The sequence below is a fragment of the Saimiri boliviensis genome, chromosome 2 (assembly GCF_048565385.1).
Source record: "Saimiri boliviensis isolate mSaiBol1 chromosome 2, mSaiBol1.pri, whole genome shotgun sequence".
Classification (NCBI taxonomy): domain Eukaryota; kingdom Metazoa; phylum Chordata; class Mammalia; order Primates; family Cebidae; genus Saimiri; species Saimiri boliviensis.
The window spans coordinates 97460237-97483113 of NC_133450.1; the positions used below are offsets into that span (position 1 = coordinate 97460237).

General features: G+C 37.0%; 1 protein-coding gene across 2 annotated transcripts in view; it reads right to left on the bottom strand.

Moving 5' to 3' along the window:
* The window catches only part of FRMD6 (FERM domain containing 6), an 88666-nt gene that overhangs the window by 47066 nt on the left and 18723 nt on the right, over positions 1-22877 (bottom strand). The window lies entirely within an intron of this gene.

Consider the following 22877-nt stretch of genomic DNA (forward strand, 5'->3'; position numbering starts at 1 on the left):
ATGTCAAGAGTAGTTGTCCCTCAAACTATTAGTATTCATATTATTCCTTTCCAGCTACAACTGTAGGATGTAAAAGACCATTTCCAGGAACATGGAACTGTTTCACTAGGAGGAGGGTATATATAACTATACAATTTTCACAGAAAACACATTAATACTCACATAAATCAAAGCATAAATGAGATAGAATCTTGGCTAATTTGCTTAAGGTTAAATGTCTAACTCTTATCAGAGGGAAGGGAAAGAATATATTCTTAGATAGTTGGCACATTTAGAAAACAATCTAGTATTCTTTTTAAAGTATAAATAAAACATCATTTATAAAAGAATCACTCAAAACAAAAACAAATGGTAATCACATATGTGGTACACTTCATTATTAGGAAGGTGGCTAAAAGCCCATTTAGAAGTATTCTGCTTTTCTTAAAGAATAATAATCGTTTTATGTTAGCTTATAGCCAGCACATCACCTTGTGGGGTAATCGGAGGCCTGTGCTATGTTCTCACTAGCATAAATGATTAACGCATATGTTCTATGATCACAAACTACACCCTAATCTACTCATTCATCTACAAAAATGCATGCTTTTAGTTTAACAATTCCAAAGCATCAGTTGGAGGACCAGTATTGGCTGCATCAGAATCACCTGAGTGTTTGTAATTAAATACAGAATCCTGAGCAGGTACAGAAATAGAAATTCTGGCATTTCTACTCATACAGAATCTCCAGGGTCAGGGTCAGGTATTTCTGATGTGTAGGAACAGATGGAAACCATCACTTTAGTTGGCGGAAGGAAGGCACTGAGCAGAGGGTTGAATATAATCCACTGGAAAAATATCTTAAAAGATAAAGAATTAGGAAGAAGTAGTATATGTGAATGATATCACATCATCATAATAGGAAAAAAAAGTCCTCAAATAGGTTTGCAAAGTACTGTACCCTATATATGTTCTCTCTTAGAAATTCAGGAAGCGTTTAAGGCTCTGAGAAGACCTGCAGGCAACTTCTTAAATTTAATGCAGTATTTCTCAAACTTACTTGAGCACACAATACATTTTTCCCCCAATGCATTCTATTAAGGTCCTATAGAACAATATTCTTAGGCATACCATTTAGAGATGCAATTCTAAAATGATTTTCTTATCAAATATTATATTTCATGGTAAAATTTTTCCCTATATATTGATATATTCCAACATTTAGTCTTCTTTTTTGCTATATAAATCTTTTCAAGAAGAAATTATAAGCTCTGATTAAATGTATCTTAAATTCAAACCCTTAAATAATATTCACCCCAGTATAATAATTCTTATTTAAATCTATACTTAAAATTGAGTTAGTCCTATAATTTTTCACTTCTAATTAAATCAATTAAAGCAGGGTATGTCTACTGACCTCCTTTCCAGAATTAAAAAAAAATATAACTAGGAAAAAATATCTTTTGAGCTTTGGGATGTTTCCAGAACTTGATTAAAATAACTTGAAATTTGCATTTGTGTACAATTTTTACTTATTTTATGGTTCAAATATGCAGCACAAAAGGTGACTGCAAGAAGATTATTGAAGCAAATTTAATAGAAGCACAGTCTACATGAAGCAGTGCTACTTCATTGCTGCTTTTTCTGCTTTGAGGATGGCAAACCAGTAAAGCTCTTAAAAAGAGAGATTAAGTTTTTACTTTACCCAAGACAGCATTAAAGTTGATTAAAAGGTTCTACTGAAATGGCAAAATAGCCATATCTCTAATATGCGCCAGTATAAAACTTAATCTTAAATTGGGCAGTCCTAGGGAAAAGAATTAGATTAAATTTATACCAATTTGAATTATAGGAGTCACCCTCATGACTATTTGCTACATATTCCGTGTCCTAAACTAAATTGCAACTCAGTCCCAGGAGGACACATTTCCTACTAGAGGGCAACCCTTTTCAGCACAATATGTGGTACCATATTTTCCAAGGAACAAAAAGTCAGTTTTAATAGTGATCAAACCCCAGCCAGCCTCTTTATTAATACCCAACTTACAAAAAAATATGTTAAGCTATACAATTCCCCCACTAGAGTTTTAAGCCCACATTATTATGAGTCCCTTATTTCCTGATAAGTCCCAATGGTTACAAAGTTACTCAGTTTCTTTTAAGAATCAGGAAGCCACCACCCATGGGCATTCAATACTGATTTCATTTTTAACAAATTGTGGGAAATAAGCTTTAAAACTGGGTCACTACCCCTAAAAGTATGCATTTTAGTTACAATATATCAATACTGATTTATTAGTTGTGACAAATGTATCATCATCATGTAAGATGTTAGCAAGAGAGGAAACTGGGTGCCTGTGGGTATACAGAAACTCAATACGAACTTTGCAACTTTTCTCTAATTCTAAAACTATGGTAATTTTTTTTTAATTTTAAAATCAAAGGTAGGTCATCAGAAATTTCCTATCTACATAATATAGTCTCATTTTGAATGGAGGCAAAGGAGGATTTGCAATTCTAGGACTGTCTCTTTAAAAAAGCAAAAGGATGGTAATTTCATGAGATTACTATAAGGGAAGCACGACTAAGTAGGCATTATGTCAGCATTCAACATGGTATCTTCATTACCTAACAAAAACAAGGCAAAAATTTATCTTGGACAACTATATTGCAGATAATCCTATCTTCTAATTTAATCATCCCACATTTATATAGCTCATGTTATACTCGGTACTGTAATATTTACTTGCTGAAAAGCAGAATATGAAAGCAATATTCCCCTCTACCTATGAATTCACCATCTAATTAAGAACACATCATTGCCAAGAAGCTTAAGATGATAGTAATGTCCCTGATTTCTAAGAGCATGCATACTCTGATGGACAACTCTCATGCCAAACTCAAAGGAAGATATAATGGATAATAGCATTAGTATACAAACACTGTGCTATGAATACTGTAGCTAAGATCATTCTGGAATAAACAGTGTATCATCTTTAATGCATAGTATCCTATCCCAAAAGTGTTATCAAAATGTCTTTAGTAAAACAAGTTCTGTTTCTTTTTGTTCATTAATTCAATACCTACTGTTTGTCAAGTGCTGCTGTATGTGCTAAGTACACTAACAGCATTAACAAAACAAATATCCTGCTCTAACAGAAACAGACAATAAGCATATGATATAGACAGTGATATGTACTAGGAAGAAAAATAAGCCTAGAACAGATGAGAGTTGATGGAGATATGGTTGTGATATGGATGCTATTTCATATAGGATTAATCAAGGGAAGCATCTCTAATGAGTCAATATTTAAGGAAATATCTAAATGAAGAAAGAGATGTAATTTCCTTCCATCTGTCCATCCGTCCATCCATCCACCCATCCCAGGAAAGAGTTTTCCAGGCCAAAACTCATTTATTGTTCAGAAAACAGGAAATAATAGTGTTAATGATAGCTGGCATTTACTACAAACTTAGTATGTTCCAGGCACTGTTGTTAACAACAGTGGTATGTACCTATGGTATGTTAAAGAAACCTGCAAACTCACTGCCATGCTTCCCATTCAGAGGTGGGATCTACTTCCCCTCTCATTGGATCTGGGCTGCCCCTGTGACTAACTCATGCTCAGTAAGAAGTTTTTCCTTGCAAATCATCTACTTGTGCAACACTCCTTGTAAGGACTCCTCAGTTGTTATCCCAAAGCACTACCTCTACACTAACACCTACTTCAGTAGCTTGTAATTGTTACTTTTCTCATCTGTCTCTACTCAGCTCTTCTCAGAACAGGATCACTTCACTAGCTACATACTATGTTTAATCGTCAATGACAGGCACATAGTATATGATCATTAAACGTTTTGTTTGGCTTACTATACATGAAGATTCTACCAAAGAGTTTTTTAAACTTGGCACTACTTACATCTTGGGCCAAATATTCTATGTAGTGAGGGGCTGTCCTGCACATTGTAGGATGTTCAGCAGCATCCCTGGCCTCTACTCACTAGGTGCCAGGAGCCCCACTCCCATCAGCTGTAACAATCCCAGATTCCCTTAGACATTGTCAAATGTCCCTTGGGGGCAAAATTACCTACGGTTGAGAACTAGTGCTCTACAGGTTTCCATATAGACATTATGGGCTACTTTTTACCATCCAGCTGTGTTTTTATCTAAGTAACAATACAATTCTTACTAAATACTTATTTTCCAACTAAAGGTCAGCAATTGAGTACTAAATTCAGAAATCCAGCTTGAACTTTAAAGGCAAAATTTTCACCCTCTTGAATGTGTGTGGCCTCTGGCTTTAGAACAGCTTTGAAGTTTAACTTTTTAAAACTTTAATATTTAGTACAGTATATTGCCAAACTTCTCACAGAAACACACTTCCATAATCCCCAACTGCTTGCTCTTTTAGAGTCCTTTATTTTGAAAACAATACCTGAAAATATAAAAACTGTTCTGGAAACAACTGACACCTAATTTTTAATTTGCCTTCATACTCTGTGTTATAAGGGTTTTTTTTTTTTTTTTAAAGGGTCATATATTTGTTTAAAAAAAAATTTAGGAGCCACAGATTTACTTTTCTCACTTTAGAAGTAAATTGAACACTCTCTGCTTCATGGCCTGTTTTACCTATAAAGAAAGTAGTTGATAGATATCAGTCATCTGGACCCAAACACTCCGGAAAGAACATCAGATTCTTTGTTGCTGTCTCTTTCCCACCTTCCAACCATTACTCTGGTGGACAAATAAGTCACTGTGGAAAGGCTAAGATTACTTTTGATATGCCTTAGCCTTGGATGTTTAGAGATAATACGTAACAGAATACTGATTAAGAAGACAGACTTAACACTTCCTCAATCAAATCTGGATCTTAATTTGGATTCCACAACACCTGCTATGTGACCTTCAGCAAGTCACCTGATTTCTAAATCTGATCCTTTATCTGTAAAATCTGTAGGATTGGCCTTCTATGATTATTGGGAGGGTTAAATGAGATAATGGATATAAAGTATTAGCTATCAGGTTTTTTGGGTTGGAAAGATTGTTACTTAAAATAAGAGTCAAAGCCAGACACAGTGACTCCCACCTGTCATCCCAGCACCTTGGGAAGCCGAGACGGGAAGATTTCTTGAGGTTAGGAGTTTGAGACCTGTCTGGGAAATACAGCAAGACCCATTTCTACTAGAAAATTTTTTTAAAAAATAACTGAGCATGGTGGTACATGCCTGAAGTCCTAGCTACTCAGGAGGCTGAGGCAGTAGGATCACTTGAACCCGGGAGATCGAGGCTGCAGTGAGCAAGGACTGTGCTACAGCACTTCTACCTGAGCAACAGAGCAAGGCTCTGTCTCAAAAATAAAAAAATCTAAAAATAGTCGTGAGTTGCCAGGTCATGAGAAGGAGTATTTACAAATGATTAACAGTAATACACTCATACGGAGATCTAGACCTCAGAGCCAGATGTAGCAAATCAGCTAAACTTGAGGAAGTCTATTTTTGGGTAGGGAAGTTAAGCATATTGCTGGTTGTAAACAGGAAAGTGGTATTATATTAGGTGGTTACTCCTTTGAAATTTTATGTATTGAAATAGAGTATGTATGGGTGTATGGGTTGAAATGTGTGCTGGCTGACCAAGAATGGAAGGTAGAGGACATCTGTTTTAGTCTGCTTGGCACCATCTTTCCAGTGGGACTATCAATCACAATGTGTTGTCCCCACCCTGGCTGATGGTGGTGATGCAGGGGAGGGATGTAACTCAGAGCTGGCCCAACAGGGTTTATTCTCCAACCACAATGTTTGGTGTAAATGGCAAACATGTAACCCAAGCAAACTCAGAATTCCTCCATGAAATTTGTGATAAAAGTGCTGGGAAGGAGAGAGCTGCTCTTCTTTTTAAATTGCTATTTGTGAAAATAATATGAGCCTGGAGTTGCTGGCAATCAACTTTGAAGCCGCATGGTAACAAATCTCCTAAGGACATCATTTCAAAGGAGAGAGAAGCTCAGAAAAAATCCTGATTGCATTATCTGAACTGCTGCATCTAGCTATGTCTGAAGCTAGAAACTATCCATAGAAATTATGATATAGTGAGCCAGCAAGTTATCTTTAAGCTAATTCTGCCACTGGCCACTACGTCCTCTTTAATACAGTCCACCCAAACAAGAAGCTGACTGATTGCTTGATACATTTATTTATTAATTCACTGTTTACTATCTCTGGCCATACCAACATTGACATTTACTTAAAAAACAACGACAACAACAACAAAAACTGCTTTAAGTTTTAGTTTCTCTCCAATCCAAAAAAAGGAGGAGAGTCACTATTCACCATAAGCAGAGAAGATGGGGGATAAAATCTGAGTAGCTGAAAAATTTAGGTGGTTGGGTTAAAATAATAATAAATTATTTATTTCACCAAAAAATCCCACCTACCGGGAATGTTTAAGAAGAAAATAATTCAAAATAAATCACTAGCACTGTAAATGATTTACGGAAATAATGCAAAATTCGTTGAAGGCAAACAAAGTATATTAGGAAATTAATTCATAACAGTAATTTTTAACAATAAAGAAATATCTCATCTGGAATACTAATGTGTGGGTGAACAGTCCTCTTATGAAAGACCACAATGTGTTTTTACAGAATCATGCTGAATATGCTTTTATTTTTTATTTTTATTTATTTTTTTTCAGACGGAGTTTCGCTCTTGTTACCCAGGCTGGAGTGCAATGGCGCGATCTCAGCTCACCGCAACCTCCGCCTCCTGGGCTCAGGCAATTCTCCCGCCTCAGCCTCCTGAGTAGCTGGGATTACAGGCACACGCCACCATGCCCAGCTAATTTTTTGTATTTTTAGTAGAGACGGGGTTTCACCATGTTGACCAGGATGGTCTCGATCTCTCGACCTCGTGATCCACCCACCTCGGCCTCCCAAAGTGCTGGGATTATAGGCTTGAGCCACCGCGCCCGGCCGAATATACTTTTATTGTATTGTATGTTTGTAATAAATTACAGTAGCTGTTAAGAAAATGCTTTTACTGCAAACGAAATAACTGGGAAGTATGGTTGATGTATAATTTAAAAAACTGATCCATTAACAGTGTAATCATAGCAAGTTTAGTAACAATAGCTTTAATTTCAAGCATATTTTATAAATTTGGTAAGGGGAAACCCACTAAGCTAGTTATCAAACTATACAATTATAAGTGGCTATGTTTGTCACTTGAAATGCAGGCTAGTTGTTGAATCAACAGAAAGGCTAAGCTGTGAAAGAGGAAACACTATATGGCAGTAGGCAGTATAACATCCTGGTTAAGAGCTTGGACTCTGGAGCCAAACAGCTTGGGTTTGAAACCCAGCTCTGATACTTCCCACTTGGGTACCCTTGGGCAGGTCTCTGTACTTTTCTGTGTCAACTTTGCTCACCTTTGAAAGGAGACTCTTGTGAAGATTATTAAATGGGTTACTCAAATGTGAAGCACGTAGAACAGATCTTGATACACGGTATGTGTTATTGTATTTACTGCCAAGAAACATAACTGCCTTCATGTCATGTAAAGAAAGTGGAAGCACTGTTGTTTGCAAACACCTAGTGGTCACTATCTATGCTATTTTTTATTGTACCTTGAGATCTAAATAAACGGTGTTTTTTTTTTCTCCTGTTGGCAGTTAACAGATTATTTAACTCTGTATTTAACCAATGAGGTTAACCTGGGGATTAGGAATAAAAAAGAACCTTCCAATTAAAGTGGACTTGAATTGGTGCCAAGTAGTGCTCATCATACTTGAATGAAAAACATTATGTGGCTAGTCCTTGGCTATAGAAAAGGGAGAATATAAAAAGACCAGCAAAGAGCTTAATATTGCAATAAAGAGAAACAACAGTGAAACTGAATCAAAAGCTGCAGTTAGCATTGTAAATCACTGCACTAATTTGGCTTTGTCTTCTAAAAGTCATAGAGATGTTCATACCTTTTCATCCAATAATCCCAATTGTAGAGAATGTATAAGAGGAAAATAATTCAAACAAAGCATTCAACATTTCTGAATAAAAGTATTCACTAAAGTATAGTCAAAAGACAGGAAAAGATTAGTAAATTATAGTATATAAAAAATTACATCAATAATTAAAAACATTTATTGAGCACATCCCCCCTAAATCACAAATACCCACTAATGCCAAAAATTACCCTGTTTCACTATATAATTTTGAGAATACGACTAGCAGGAATAAAGAAAGCTGTTAAATCAAAGAGGAAAACAATAAAAGAAAACGATCATGAGTATTCTGTTAGTCAATGAACAATCATAAACCAACTGATAATTGCGTACTCCAGCACTTTAAAGTGTTAATTGATACTTATTTATCATCTCTGTATTTTAGCCTTAGAAAGTTTATACTCTCTTTCAAGAGTCAAATTTAATACAGTAGAAACAACAGGAACTGATACAACTACATCTTAAATGAAACTCTGTGGTAAAGTGAAGGCTGTGGGATTTGAGAAAAGGCTAAAAACTGGGAGGAGCACGGCATTCAGGAAAGATTCCATGAAGGGAGGTAACGTCATGTATGTTGTGGAGAGAAAAAAGAATTGCAAGGGTGGGAAGTAATACAGGTAAGGGCCCTGGTGGAGAGGCCTGAGACTGTGCTGCTGCCCCACGCAAACTCAGACAGAAGAGATGTAAAGCCTGGTTACTGAGAATTCTCCCACAATGTAAGGCATTTTCTTCAGTACCTTGAGAGGCTTCCAACAAAATTTGCTCGGATGGCTCACAGTACCGTACACTATGGACTGTTTTTCCAAGTTTTGTTCCTCGTTAATTCAACCAATGACTAAAGCCTTTTCCAGCTTTAGTCGTGGTTTTGCACCCTGTGCTATTTGGACTCAGCCTTTCCTCCTCTTTTTTGGCATAATTTTCTGCTACCACCATACTCACTCTATTTACTTGATTACAGAGGCAAAGCAAAGGCTAATGATAATAGGGGTATTCGGGAAAATGAAATCATCGCTTGTCTTATATTAGAGATTAAAAACATATTTCTCCAAAGCCCAGTTCTGATATATCCTTTCTAAACTGAACAGTAATAAGTATAATTCTGTTAATCAACTATTACAATGAAGTCCATAAAAGAAGTGATGGGGATCTTTAAGTATCTCAAAAAGCCTGATAAAAGTGGCATATTTTCCCACAGCAATATCTTAAGGGAAATTAAAAGATCTTTCACTTAAGTAATACTAGCATTATTTTCAAGCACTTATTTTGATAGCACACTTAGCTCTACATGACAAAGCAGAAAAAATGAAAACAAATGACTTAATTTGTTTTGATAGACAATCGTTCCAAACATAAATCCTGGGGAAGGTGAGGGGAAGAATAAATGAAAGCGGTCCTCAATGACTGAAAGGTTGGGAAAATTACTTGCCCTCTATTATTTGCTATATATACATATGCTATATATGCATTTTATATATGCATAATATAGATTAAATAATATGCATTTTATACATAGCAAATATATATAAATACATTAAAAAATCTTAGTAAGAAAAAAAATCCTCCCTCTGTCTAGCCTTTTTAACAGCTTTCTTCTCTATTATACAACCTCACTGTATTCTCACCTAAATTTTTAAATGTTCTCTGTCTTGTCTAATTCCTTAAAGCCACCCCCTACAACGCTGCCAGGGTGACCTCTTCTACTGCATAGCTGATCATACACATCACACCATTGCTCACATTCTTTAACAGTTCAGCACATCCACAGGACAACACCTAACACTAAAGCACAGTAATCCTTCACTAACAAGTCCCATTCCTCCTCAGTATGAGCATTTTTCAGTTCATGTTCTGAATTGCTGCAATTCTTTTCCTCACAGATCCCTGAACAAGTCTTGTTCTCATATTTCTATGCTTTTGACCATACTGTTCCCTCTGTCTAGAATATTATCCCTTGCATATTATCCTACCCACCCACTCACTCCAAAAGAACAAAACAAAGTATCTTCATTCTCCTTGGAACCTCAAGATGCTGGTCTATGAAGCATGCCTCCACATTCCTAGGCAGCTCAGTGGTGTTTCTCCTGCTCCCACTGAGGACCAGAGTTTCCTCAAGGGTAAGTTGTCAGCATCTTTATGTCACTAATGGCTGGGGGCAGTAATGGCTCTGTATACGTACCCAGTAGGACTTGTTGAATACATTATTTAGACTTACTCACCAGAAATGTGAATAAATCTTCCCTAGCAATTAAGATTAAAATTATGTTCCTTTATGACACACTTTTCCCCCACAATGGGAGTCAGTGTTGGTCAGAGCTTCTTGAATATTTTCTGTGTGTTAGTTATAGAGGAAATGTGTACATGTTTTTCTTGTCTCCAAATTTGGTGAACATAATGTAAGAATATGATCCTCCAACACTGTCCACAAAATACAGTTTCTGCGAAAGTCCCCATGTGTGTCAGGTTAAGCCAACATATGTGAAAGCAAACATATAAGGAGACATACTGGTTGGGATGCACTAAGTTCCAAGTACCAAAAATATCCAACTCAAATCTGGACTTTGAAGCCAAACTGCCTGGGTCTGACTCTTAGCCAGCTATTTATTAATGCTAATTGTATAACCTTTGACAAGTCTCTCACCTATCTCAGCTTCCATGTCTGTAAAATGGAAATTATAACAGTACATACTTTATAGGGTATTGTAAGCACTAAAGAAGTATTAGTTATTAGTAGAAAAAAAAGTAGGACTAGTTAAATGAAATAAGGGAAATTTCAAAAGTAACTCAGAGCCTAAAGCAAAATGCCTACTGTTAAGGCATATGGTAAACACTATATAAGTGTTAGCTATTAGCAGTTAAGCAATAGGACTAGTTAAATGAAATGAGGGAAATTTATAAAGTAACTCGGAGCCTAAAGTAAAATGGGTGGGGCCATAGATGGTTTGATGTGGTGGCACACATTGTCATACGGAACCTAGATTTTTTCCGGCACCCTGAAATCAGTTCCATCTTAAGTCTGGCATCTCTCAGAGCGGACAAATCAACAAGAATGTGGAAGGAAAAAAGAAACTGAAACTCTACCTGACTGGAGAGTTCACAAGTCCCTCAGCACTGCACAGGGATGGGGAATAGTTGAATTAACCTAAGCCATCTAGGGCCCACATCTAAAACCGGAGGTGGGTTAACTTCCCCTGAAGTACATGGGCATCAAAACGAAAACTTGGGTACCTCTAGGAAGTTGGGGTATAAGAAGAGATGCTAAAGAGGCAACCAACCAGAACAAAGGCAACGGTAAAATTCACGAATTTTAAACCACAGAAACTATTTTCACAGCCATCTATATTCAAAAGTCATATCAGGTTTAGCAACCAGGCACAAAAATTCCTTTCAACCAAGATGAATTTCTAGCATGACATTGCCAACAAAAAGTGCTGTTGTCAGGGAAAATCCTCCAACTTAGAAGCATCTGCTTCTAATTTCCACAATGAAATCTTTGATTCCCTCATTCATGGGACTTGCACTCAATTCCCTCTGACACAGGAACTGCAGTTTTCTAGAAAATGACTTTGCTGTGAAATTCTCATTATCTAGTAGCAACATATGAATCTTAACATTAACTTTACTTATTTTCCCCTGAAATACTTTTTCCCAAAGAGAGCATAATGCCTCTAACAAAGATTGAACTAAATATTTGAGAAGCTTTGCTAGCTTTCTGGTAACATTGCAGAATGATTTTCTGTGTAAATAAATGGCTTCTAACAACAAGGAAATGTATAAGCTAGGAACACAAAAACCCACTGACAGCAGACTAAATAAAATATGGTACATTAAAACAATTAAGCAGTGAAAAATCATGAACTACAGCTACATATTAACAAGTGTGAATCTCAAAAACAACATTAACCAAAAAAAAAAAAAAAAGTAACACAAAAATATATGATAGATTCTATTTCTTTCAATAGAAAGTTCATACGTTCACAATGTCAGGTTCAAAAAGAAACAAAGAGAAAGTTTAAAAGAAAGCAAAACTAATGAATGATTCACTTAGGGATACATATATGTGTGATAAGACTGTAAAGAAAGGCAAAGGTATGATTAACTTCAAAATTATAATGTGGGGGAGGCTGGAGATAGGAGTAGATATATTCAGAAAGGAGCAGAGAGCTTCAAAGGTTCGAGAGAAACATTTTTTTTATAAACTTGGTAGTGAATACAATGGTGTTCTTTCACCACTATTATTGTTTAAAATATTCAGACATTACAAACACTCTTCTATGTGTATATTTCATAATTCTGTAAAGTACATCGGAAGTACTGAGGTTGAAAATGCTGGAATAATAACATACCGATAATTAAATTTTAAAAAGATACATAGAGCAGGGCAAGTATGAAATGCTGCTCTAACTGCCTACTACATTTCACATAAGATGAATCCATTACCAACCCTATGCAGAGTTTAACTACCATGTAACTACCATGTACCATGTACTTATAAAATATTATTTCACTTACTACATGATTGTTTTCAGGGATGTGAAACTAAGACAAGCCTTAGAGCTCCTAGTATTGTTAATGAATTCTTGCAGGAGTTTTTATAATCTAGTGACAAGCATAAAATAATTTCTGAGTTTCTACTTATTCCTAACTGGAAATAAATGTAACAAAGTACAATCAAATGAAAAGTTTATCACTGTATCAGATTTTACATATGACGTCATCCAACCCTTTAAGTTTATAGGTTAGGAAATTGGCACTTTGAGAGAATGTGCTAACTGAGCCAGCCGTAGGACTCAGGTGTGCTTTTCCTTAATGGGATTGTTCTTCCTAAATTATATTCCAAAGTTCCCATGGGTTAAAAAAAAAATTTAGCTTAATCTAGTCTCTTTTCCAAAAGTTCATATTTTATATTTTTAAATAGAAAGTTAAGAAACATGCTAAAATAATTCACAAAACATAGCCAAATGCTAATAAAACCTGCCTTTTACTCTGATGCCTTTCATCATGTGAAAAATTTTATGAAGCCAGAAAAGGGCTTTGAGATTCTAAGACTCTAATTTTTACCCTACATAAATTTGGGGGCTGAGATTATGCTGCTACCCAGACACACTCAAACTAGCAGCATTTGTAGTGGGACACACCCACAGACACACACACACACACACACACACACACACACACAGTGCAGGTACAAGTGCAGAATGACGCAAAGTGAGGCTCCAGGGCCAGGTACTCTTTAAAGTAAAAAAGATCAAAAGCACAATCTACAGACTTCAAAGTAAAAGGAAGATTCCTCTGGACAATCTAACAAGACTTTCTACTGCTACAAAAGTCCTTATTTAACACCCCCTTGGGGGTTTTGCAGTGATTACACAAGCTGGAGACAAGTTGTTAAATAAACTTTTAAAGACAAAACATTATACGGTTTTAAAAGTCCTTAAGAGAAATGATAAAAACGTTTCTTTCATGTATGGTTTTATTATAGTTTCACAACATATTTACCATCATCATTTTCATGTACAGATTCTGCCTCCAACGTATTAAAAAACACCTCAATCCTAACAAAGCCTTCCATTAATCAAAGATCTACAGTTGTGGGGAGTCATCAAATCTTTAGCCAATGTGCTCTAAGGAGACTAAGGTGCCTTGTGTCATTCCAGAGAAACAGGGATCCAAGACTGTTAAAGTGGCTGTTGGGAACATAACTGGGAGCTAGGGATGGCTGTGTCCTTTATGTTTTTCCAAGGGGAACCTTCAATCAGAAGCCAACCTCTTCTACTGTCACTAGTAGAAACACTGTCACACAGTGTTTCATTCTCTTAGCTTACTTCTAGAAGATAATGACCATGAATTTGCCGGTTACACCTAAGTGTAGAATCTCATTCTCAGCAGTACTTACCTATCTAGTTACATTCTATTTCCCATATGCCAATTCACAGGCCTTATTTCTGTAACTCTTCTCAACTAGAGTTTTGAAATAAGATACAAACCAAGATCAATTCAATTATTATCCATCTATTCTGAAAGTAATAGAAATAAAGCCAAGTAACAGTGAACCTCTGATCTATCTGGTGTGTGAAGTCGACAAAATCCAGGAGTGAGTCACTGAAAAGCCTGGTCCAGTCACCTCCATTTGACCTACCTGTTCACTGGATCATCTAGTTGTTCGGTGTGCATCCCCCTCCATATCACTAAAAGAGAACATTCCTTCTTACAGTAATCATCCTCTGATGTTTTGAGAGAGACTTAAAGTCTGCTTTTTAAAGGGTGTGGAGGAAGAAAACCAGAATTACACCTTACCCTACACAAAAAGGGTTAATCTTCCATGAAAGATGGAATCATACCTCAACCTTGAAGGTTAGAGCTAAAAAGAAGAACCCAAACCAATCAAACAAACAAAAACCAGAAACCACCCTACCTCTGCTCAACACTGCTTTTTCATATGGCTCTAATCAAAGTGGAAAGGCAGAAGTCCTGAGATTGACCCATAAACATTTATCCTGGAGAAACCCAAGGAGCAGACTATTTCAAGTCAGGAGGCATACCACGACCATGGCTCAACACCAATAGCTCATTGTTGCCTCTTACTCGCACAATCCTGCCCTAGAAAGACTATCTATTACCTACAATGAATTCCCTTGGAATCATCTGATCTCTGATCCACAGGCAAAATCATTCAAATATCTAAAAAGCACTCAATGAGAGGAGAGCTTATCTTCCTTCATGATTTCCATGTTTGGAAGAATGAATTAAGAAAACATGGTGATGGCTGGGAGTGGTGGCTCACGCCTGTAATCCCAACACTTCAGGAGGCTAAGGTGGGCAGATCACAAGGTTAAGATATTGAGACCATACTGGCTAGGTGAAACCTCGTCTCTACAAAAACTACAAAAATTAGCTGGGTGTGGTGGTGCACACCCTATAGTCCAAGCTACTTGGGAGGTTGAGGCAGGAGAATTGCTTGAACCCAGGAGGCAGAGGTTGAAGTGAGCTGAGATTGTGCCACTGCATTCCAGCCTGAGTGACAGAGTGAGATTCCATTTCAAAAAAAAAAAAAAAGAATGAAAACATGGTGTTGTCTAGTGCCAGATTTCAAAGGGAATGCTTCCAGTTTTTGCCCATTCAGTATGATATTGGCTGTTGGTTTGTCATAAATAGCTTTTATTATTTTGAGATACATTCCGTCAATACCTACTTTATTGAGGGTTTGTTTGTTTGTTTGTTTGTTTGTTGTTTTTTGTTTTTGAGACGGAGTTTCACTCTTGTTGCACTCCACCCCAGGCTGGAGTGCAATGGCGCGATCTCGGCTCACCGCAACCTCCGCCTCCTGGGTTCAGGCAATTCTCCTGCCTCAGCCTCCTGAGTAGCTGGGATTACAGGCACGCGCCACCATGCCCAGCTAATTTTTTGTATTTTTAGTAGAGACATGGTTTCACCATGTTGACCAGGATGGTCTCGATCTCTCGACCTCGTGATCCACCCACCTCGGCCTCCCAAAGTGCTCGGATTACAGGTTTGAGCCACCGCGCCCGGCTTATTGAGGGTTTTTAGCATATAGGGCTGTTGAATTTTGTCAAAGGCCTTCTCTGCATCAATTGAGACAATCGTGTGGTTTTTGTCTTTGTTTCTGTTTATGTGGTGAATTACATTTATAGGCTTGCGTATGTTGAACAAGCCTTGCATCCCTAGGATGAAGCCTACTTGATCATGGTGGATAAGCTTTTTGATGTGCTGTTGTAATCGGTTTGCCAGTATTTTATTGAAGATTTTTGCATCTATGTTCATCATGGATAGTGGCTTGAAGTTTTCTTTTCTTGTTGAGTCTCTGCCAGGTTTTGGTATCAGGATGATGTTGGTCTCATAAAATGATTTGGGAAGGATTCCCTCTTTTTGGATTGTTTGGAATAGTTTCAGAAGGAATGGTACCAGTTCCTTTTTGTATGTCTGCTAGAATTTTGCTGTAAACCCATCTGGACCTGGGTTTTTTTGGGTGGTAGGCTCTTAATTGCTGCCTCAACTTCAGACCAACTTGTTATTGGTCTAATCAGGGTTTCAGCTTCTTCCTGGTTTAGGCTTGGGAGGATGCAGGTGTCCAGGAATTTATCCATTTCTTCCAGGTTTACTAGTTTATGTGCATAGAGTTGTTTGTAATAATCTCTGATGATGGTTTGTATTTCTGTGGAATCTGTGGTGATATTCCTTTTATCATTTTTTTATTGCATCTATTTGATTATTCTCTCTTTTCTTTTTTATTAATGTGGCTAGTGGTCTGTCTATTTTGTTGATCTTTTCCCTCTCTCACCACTCCTATTCAATATAGTATTGGAAGTTCTAGCCAGAGCAATCAGGCAAGAAAAAGAAATAAAGGGTATTCAAATAGGAAAGGAGGAAGTCAATAGTCTCTATTTGCAGACAACATGATTGTATATCTAGAAGACCCCACCATCTCAGCCCAAAATCTCCTGAAACTGATAAGTGACCTCAGCAAAGTCTCAGGATACAAAATCAATGTGCAAAAATCACAAGCATTCCTATTACCAATAACAGACTTAAAGAGAGCCAAATCAAGAACAAACTGCCATTCACAATTGCTACAAAGGGAATGAAATATCTAGGAACATGACTAACAAGGAATGTAAAGGAACTCTTCAAGGAGAACTACAAACCACTGCTCAACGAAATAAAGAGAGGACACAAACAGATGGAGAAACATTCCATGCTCATGGTTAGGAAGAACCAATATTGTGAAAATGGCCATACTGCCCAAAGTAATTTATAGATTCAATGCTATCCCTATCAAGCTACCAATGACCTTCTTCACGTAAGTGGAAAAAAACCACCTTAAACTTCATATGGAATCAAAAGAGTGCCCGCATAGCTAAGTCAATTCTAAGCAAAAAGAACAAAGCGGGAGGCATCATACTACCGGACTTCAAACTATACTACAAGGCTAGAGTAATCAAAACAGCATGGTACTGGTACCAAAACAGAGATATAGACCAATGGAACAAAACAGAGGCCTCAGAGGCAACACAACACATCTACAACCATCCGATCTTTGACAAAAACAAGCAATGGGGAAAGGGGTCTCTGTTTAATAAATGGTGTTGGGAAAACTGGCTAGCCATGTGCAGAAAGCAGAAACTGGACCCCTTCCTGACATCTTTCACTAAAATTAACTCCAGATGGATTAAAGACTTAAACTAAGACCTAACACCATAAAAACCCTAGAAGAAAATCTAGGCAAAACCATTCAGGACATAGGCATAGGCAAGGACTTCACAACTAAAACACCAAAAGCATTGGCAACAAAAGCCAAAATAGACAAATGGGACCTAATCAAACTCCACAGCTTCTGCACGGCAAAAGAAACAGTCATTAGAGTGAATTGGCACCCAACAGAAGGGGAAAAAATTTTTGCAGTCTACTCATCTGACAAAGGGCTGATAACCAGAATCTACAAAGAACTAAAACAGATCTACAAGAAAAAAACAAGCCCATTCAAAAGTGGGTGAAGGACATAAACAGACACTTTACAAAAGAAGACATACATGAGGCTAACAAAGATATGAAAAAATGCTCATCATCACTGGTCAGTAGAGAAATGCAAATCAAAACTACATTGAGATACCATCTCACGCCAGTTAGAATGGCAATCATTAAAAAATCTGGAGACAACAGAAGCTGGAAAGGATGTGGAGAAACAGGAACACTTTTACACTGTTGGTGGGAGTGTAAATTAGTTCAACCATTGTGGAAGACAGTGTGGCGATTCCTCAAGGACCTAGAAATAGAAATTCCATTTGACCCAGCAATCCCATTACTGGGTATATATCCAAAGGATTATAAATCATTCTACTGTAAGGACACATGCATACAAATGTTCATTGCAGCACTGTTTACAATAGCAAAGACCTGGAACCAACCCAAATGCCCATCGATGATAGACTGGACAGGGAAAATGTGGCACATATACACCAGGGAATATTATGCAGCCATCAAAAACGAGTTCGTGTCCTTTGTAGGGACATGGATGAACCCAGAAACCATCATTCTCAGCAAACTGACACAAGAACAGAAAATCAAACACCACGTGTTCTCACTCATAGGCAGGTGTTGAACAATGAGAACACATGGACACAGGGAGGGGAGCACTACACACTGGGGTCCGTTGGGGGGAAATGGGGGAGGAACAGCAGGGGGTGGGGAGTTGGGGAGAGATAGCATGGGGAGAAATGCCAGATATAGGTGATGGGGAGGAAGGCAGCAAATCACACTGCCATGTGAGTACCTATGCAACAATCTTGCATGTCCTTCACATGTACCCCAAAACCTAAAATGCAATTTAAAAAAAAAAAAGAAAACATGGTGTTGTTCCTCATAGTGGGCTTTCTAGGAAAAGCTGGATTCTTTTTCTCAGATATAAGATTTGCAAAGTTGTAAATTATCTATTGGCTTTTTACCTTTAGTACAAGTTTCAATAACCAGGAGACAAAATCCTGAAACTACCTCTAACGAGTCTTTCCAAAGGCATCTTCCAGTTGAATGTAATCTGTCTAGGATTTGGAAATTATTTTCTCCAAAAGTAAAAGTCATCATGATATTTCCTAAGCTTCCATGTATAATACTGAAAACGGTAGCTGAGGTATAAGTTATCCACTTTAGTGAATAAAGCCATTAAAAGCAAAGATTCTGATAATTAAAAATATACTTTCAGAGTCTTAAATTGTCACATGTACCACAAACTCTGGAAAATCTACAAACCTCCACTAGCAAGTGATTATTTTCAGGGACAATTCCTCAGAATCAGTATAATAAGCACCATTTTCCACATAAAATTATGTAAAAAAAAACCTCTGTACTTTTTTTCCCCTCCAGATTTTTCAAAGCATTTCTTCCAGTTTTGAGGAGTTTTTAAATTGTTACATCCAGGAACTGTCAATTCTTGGCTATCAAATATTAATTGCTGCAGGAATTGTCCTCTGCCATAAACAACTAGAAAAGTGGATAAAATACATCAAATGGTTTTTAGACAATGAAGGAAAACAAACTAGGTGAGCCTAATGATTCCTCAAACTTAATGACTGGAGGCAGTTTTGGACCACAGTGAGGAAAGGAATCCAAACAGAACTGGGCAGACTCACTGAATTGAGAAGATAAAGAGAAAAGTTTGGGAGGCACAGGTAGCTAGAATTTGTGGGAGGATTAGCACAGAAGAAGTAGGATAACTCAGAGAGGTCCAAAGATCTTCAGGGAGGTTCCCTTGATACATTGGCTAACTATTGATCTGTGCTTATGTGGAGAAAAACTACAAGGCAGAGGAAAGAATCTTCAGCAAGCAATAGGTCAATTACTACAGCTCACACAGAGCTGGGCATAGTTCTCATTCCCACTAGCCAGAGGAGAAACTTGTAATATTTACAGCATCAGATAGCTTAGTCTGAAAGACATCACCTCAATAGGGCAAGTAAAGCTTTAGTCTCAAGGCTGCTCTGAACAAACTCTAAAGAAGCTTAAAAGCAAGTCTCCAAAGGATCAAATGGGCCCAAGTAATTTACCTACATCGTGAATAATGCCCAGACTTTTTAAAGCTTAGAAACATTTATATGCTAGAATAAGTCCAAACTCTTTAATGCCCAAGTAACTTGTCTACACTTACCCACCATGAAAAATGGAACCCAATGAATGGGTTCATTCCTCCTTCTAGAATGAAGTCCAAAATGTCAAAATCTAGCATGCAAGAATAACAATATTATGAATAATTTTACATTAATAAATTCAAAAACATAGATAAAATGGACAAATCTGTTGAAAGACCAAAGATCATTCAAGAAGAAATAGATAGCCTGAATAGCCCTATATGAGGGAACTTCAAAAAGTTTATGGAAAAAATAGAATTAAAAGATAAAAATAAAGAATATAATCTTTATTTCTCAACATAAGCTCTATAAGGTCAAGAGACATTTTTATAAGCAATGATACCAGCCATTTAGTGCATTCCTAAACAACTGAGGGTCCTGGGAATTGCACATTATTAACTGAAGAAAAATAGGTACCCTCTGAAGATTTTTTAAGATTAGGAAACAAAAAGAAACCAAAAGGAGCCAAATCAGGACTGGAAGGTGAATGCCTAATGATTTCCCATCAAAACTCTTCCAAAGTTGTCCTTGTGTGAAGAGAGGCATTGAGCAGGAGCACTGCTGTGGTGGAGAAAAACTCCTGTGAAGCTTTCCCAGACATTTTCTGCTAAAGATTTGACTTTCTCAAAAGACCCTCATAATAAGCAGATGTTACCATTCTTTGGTTGTCCACACAGTCAACAAGCAAAATGCCTTGAATATCCCAAAGAACTGTTGCCCTGACCTTTGCTTTGACTGGACCACTTCTACCTCTTCGTGGCCACTGCTTTGACTGTGCTTTGTCTTCACGATCATACTGGTAAAGCTATGTTTCATCTCTTGTTACAATTCTTTGAAGAAATGCTTCAAAATCTTAATCCCATTTCTTTAAAATGTCCAAAGGATGTTCTGCTGTTGTCTGCAGCTGATTTGGACACAATGGTTTTGCCACCCATCTAGTGGAAAGTTTGCTCAACTTAAATTTTTCAGTCGGAACTGTATAAGCTGAATCAATTGAGGTTCTATGGTATTGGCAATTGCTTCTGCTGTTAATTGCTGGTCTTCTTCGATTAGGGCATGAACAAGATGAATATTTTTTCTCACAAATGTATGTGAATGGTCTGACCCTGCAGGCTTCATTTTTAACACTCGCTAGTCTCCTCTTAAAACAAGTATGTTACTCACTTGTAAACTGCTGATTTCCTCTGTTGTTAAATAAATGGAATTTTTAGTTAAAAATAATATGACAAAGAAAATTCCAGGCTCAGATGGCATCACTGGTGAACTCCATCAATGTTCAAATAAAAAATTAGTATCAATTCTACACAAGCTTTTCCAGAAAACCAAAGAAAAGGGAATATTTCCCAACTATTTCTATGAGGCCATCATTTCCCAAAACTAGGTGACATTGTAAGAAAATTTTTTAAATGACCAATATCCCTCATGAATATAGACAAGAGATTCCTAACAAAATTTGGTGTACTGAATTCAGCAATATATACCATAACGTACGATGGCCACACTGGGTTTATCCCAGGAATGCAAGATTGGTTTGATATTCAAAAATCAGCCAGGGTGGTGGCTCATACCTGTAATCCCAGCACTTAGAGAGGCCGGGGCAGGTGGATCACAAGGCCAAGAGATTGAGACCATCCTGGCCAACATGGTGAAACCCAGTCTCTACTAAAAATATAAAAATTAGCTGGGCATGGTGACACGTGCCTGTAGTCCCAGTTACTTGGGAGGCAGAGGTGGAAGAATCACTTGAACCAAGAAGATGGAGGTCGCAGTGAGCTGAGACTGCGCCACTGCGCTCCAGCCTGGCGACAGAGCAAGACTGCATCTCAAAAAAAAAAAAATCAAATCAATGTTACTCACCATAACAGATAAAAAAATAAAATTATATGATTGTTTCAAAAGATGCAGAAAAACTGCTGATAAAATTTAACATATGTTCATGATAAAATATAAAAACCCATCAGCAAACCAGTAATAGAAGGGAACTACTCCACCTGGTAAGGCATATGTATGAAAAATCTATAGCTAATATTACATGAATGGTAAAAGATGGAATGTTTTTCTCAGCTAAGCTTGGAAACAGGCAAATATGTCTGCTTTCACTATTCATATTCAACATGCTATTGCACTTCTCTCCAGTGCACTAAGACAAGAAAAGGCATCCAGATCAGAAAGGAAGAAGTAAAACTGCCTGCATTTGTAGACATGATTATCAATGTAGAAAATCCTAAAACATGACTAAAAAATCTATTATGAAGTAAGTTTATGAAGGTCCAAAACAGAAGGTCAATATACCAAAGAAAACCAGTCAGTTTTACTTCTAAATACTACCCAATGATTGGAAACTGAAATTTAAAACACTATTTATAGCAGCATCAAAAATATGAAATATTTAATGATAAATTTAACAAAGTATATGTAAGACCAATACAATCAAAAACAATATTTCTTAGAGAAAGTGGGAAAAACACCTAACTAAAGATATAAAAATGTACATGAATAGGAAGACTCAAAATTGCTAAGGTATCAATTCTCCCATAACTAATCTATATATTCAATGCACCTACAACCAAAGTTCAATCAGCATTAAAAATGAGTACACATAAAAACTGAAGAAACCTAAAGCTAGTTAATCATATTGTACCAATGTCAATTTCCTGGTTTTGAAAACAGACTACAGTTATGATTATCATTGGGAAACTCTTCTTATGAGTTTAAAATTATTTCAGGCCAGGTGCAGTGGCTCATGCCTATAATCTCAGCACTCTGGGGGACCAAGGTGGAAGGAGCACTTGAGGCAAGCCTAGGCAACATAATGAGACCCTGTCTCCACAAAAATATAAAAAATAAGCTATGTGTGGTGGTGCACACCTGTGGTCCCAGCTACTTGGGAGGCTGAGGCAGAGAACTGCTTGAACCCAGGAGGTCAAGGCTACAGTGAGCCATGATCATGCCACTGCACTCTAGGCTTGGCAGCAGAGTGAGACCTGCCTCTAAAAAAATAAAAATTAAATTATTTCAAAATAAAGTTTTTAAAAATCCCAGGGACTTTTTTTTTTTTTTTTTTTGGTATAAATCCACAATCTGATTCTAATCTACTTCCACCCTTATACAGAAATTACTTTGAAATGAATTACAGGTCCAAATTGAAAAGCTAAAACTCTAAAAGTTATAGAAAACTTATAGAGGAAGACCTTTGTTGCCCTGGGTTTCTTAGGACATTAAAAACTTTTGCTTTTTAATTCTTCCCTTTGAAAGTCTCTTAAAAAATG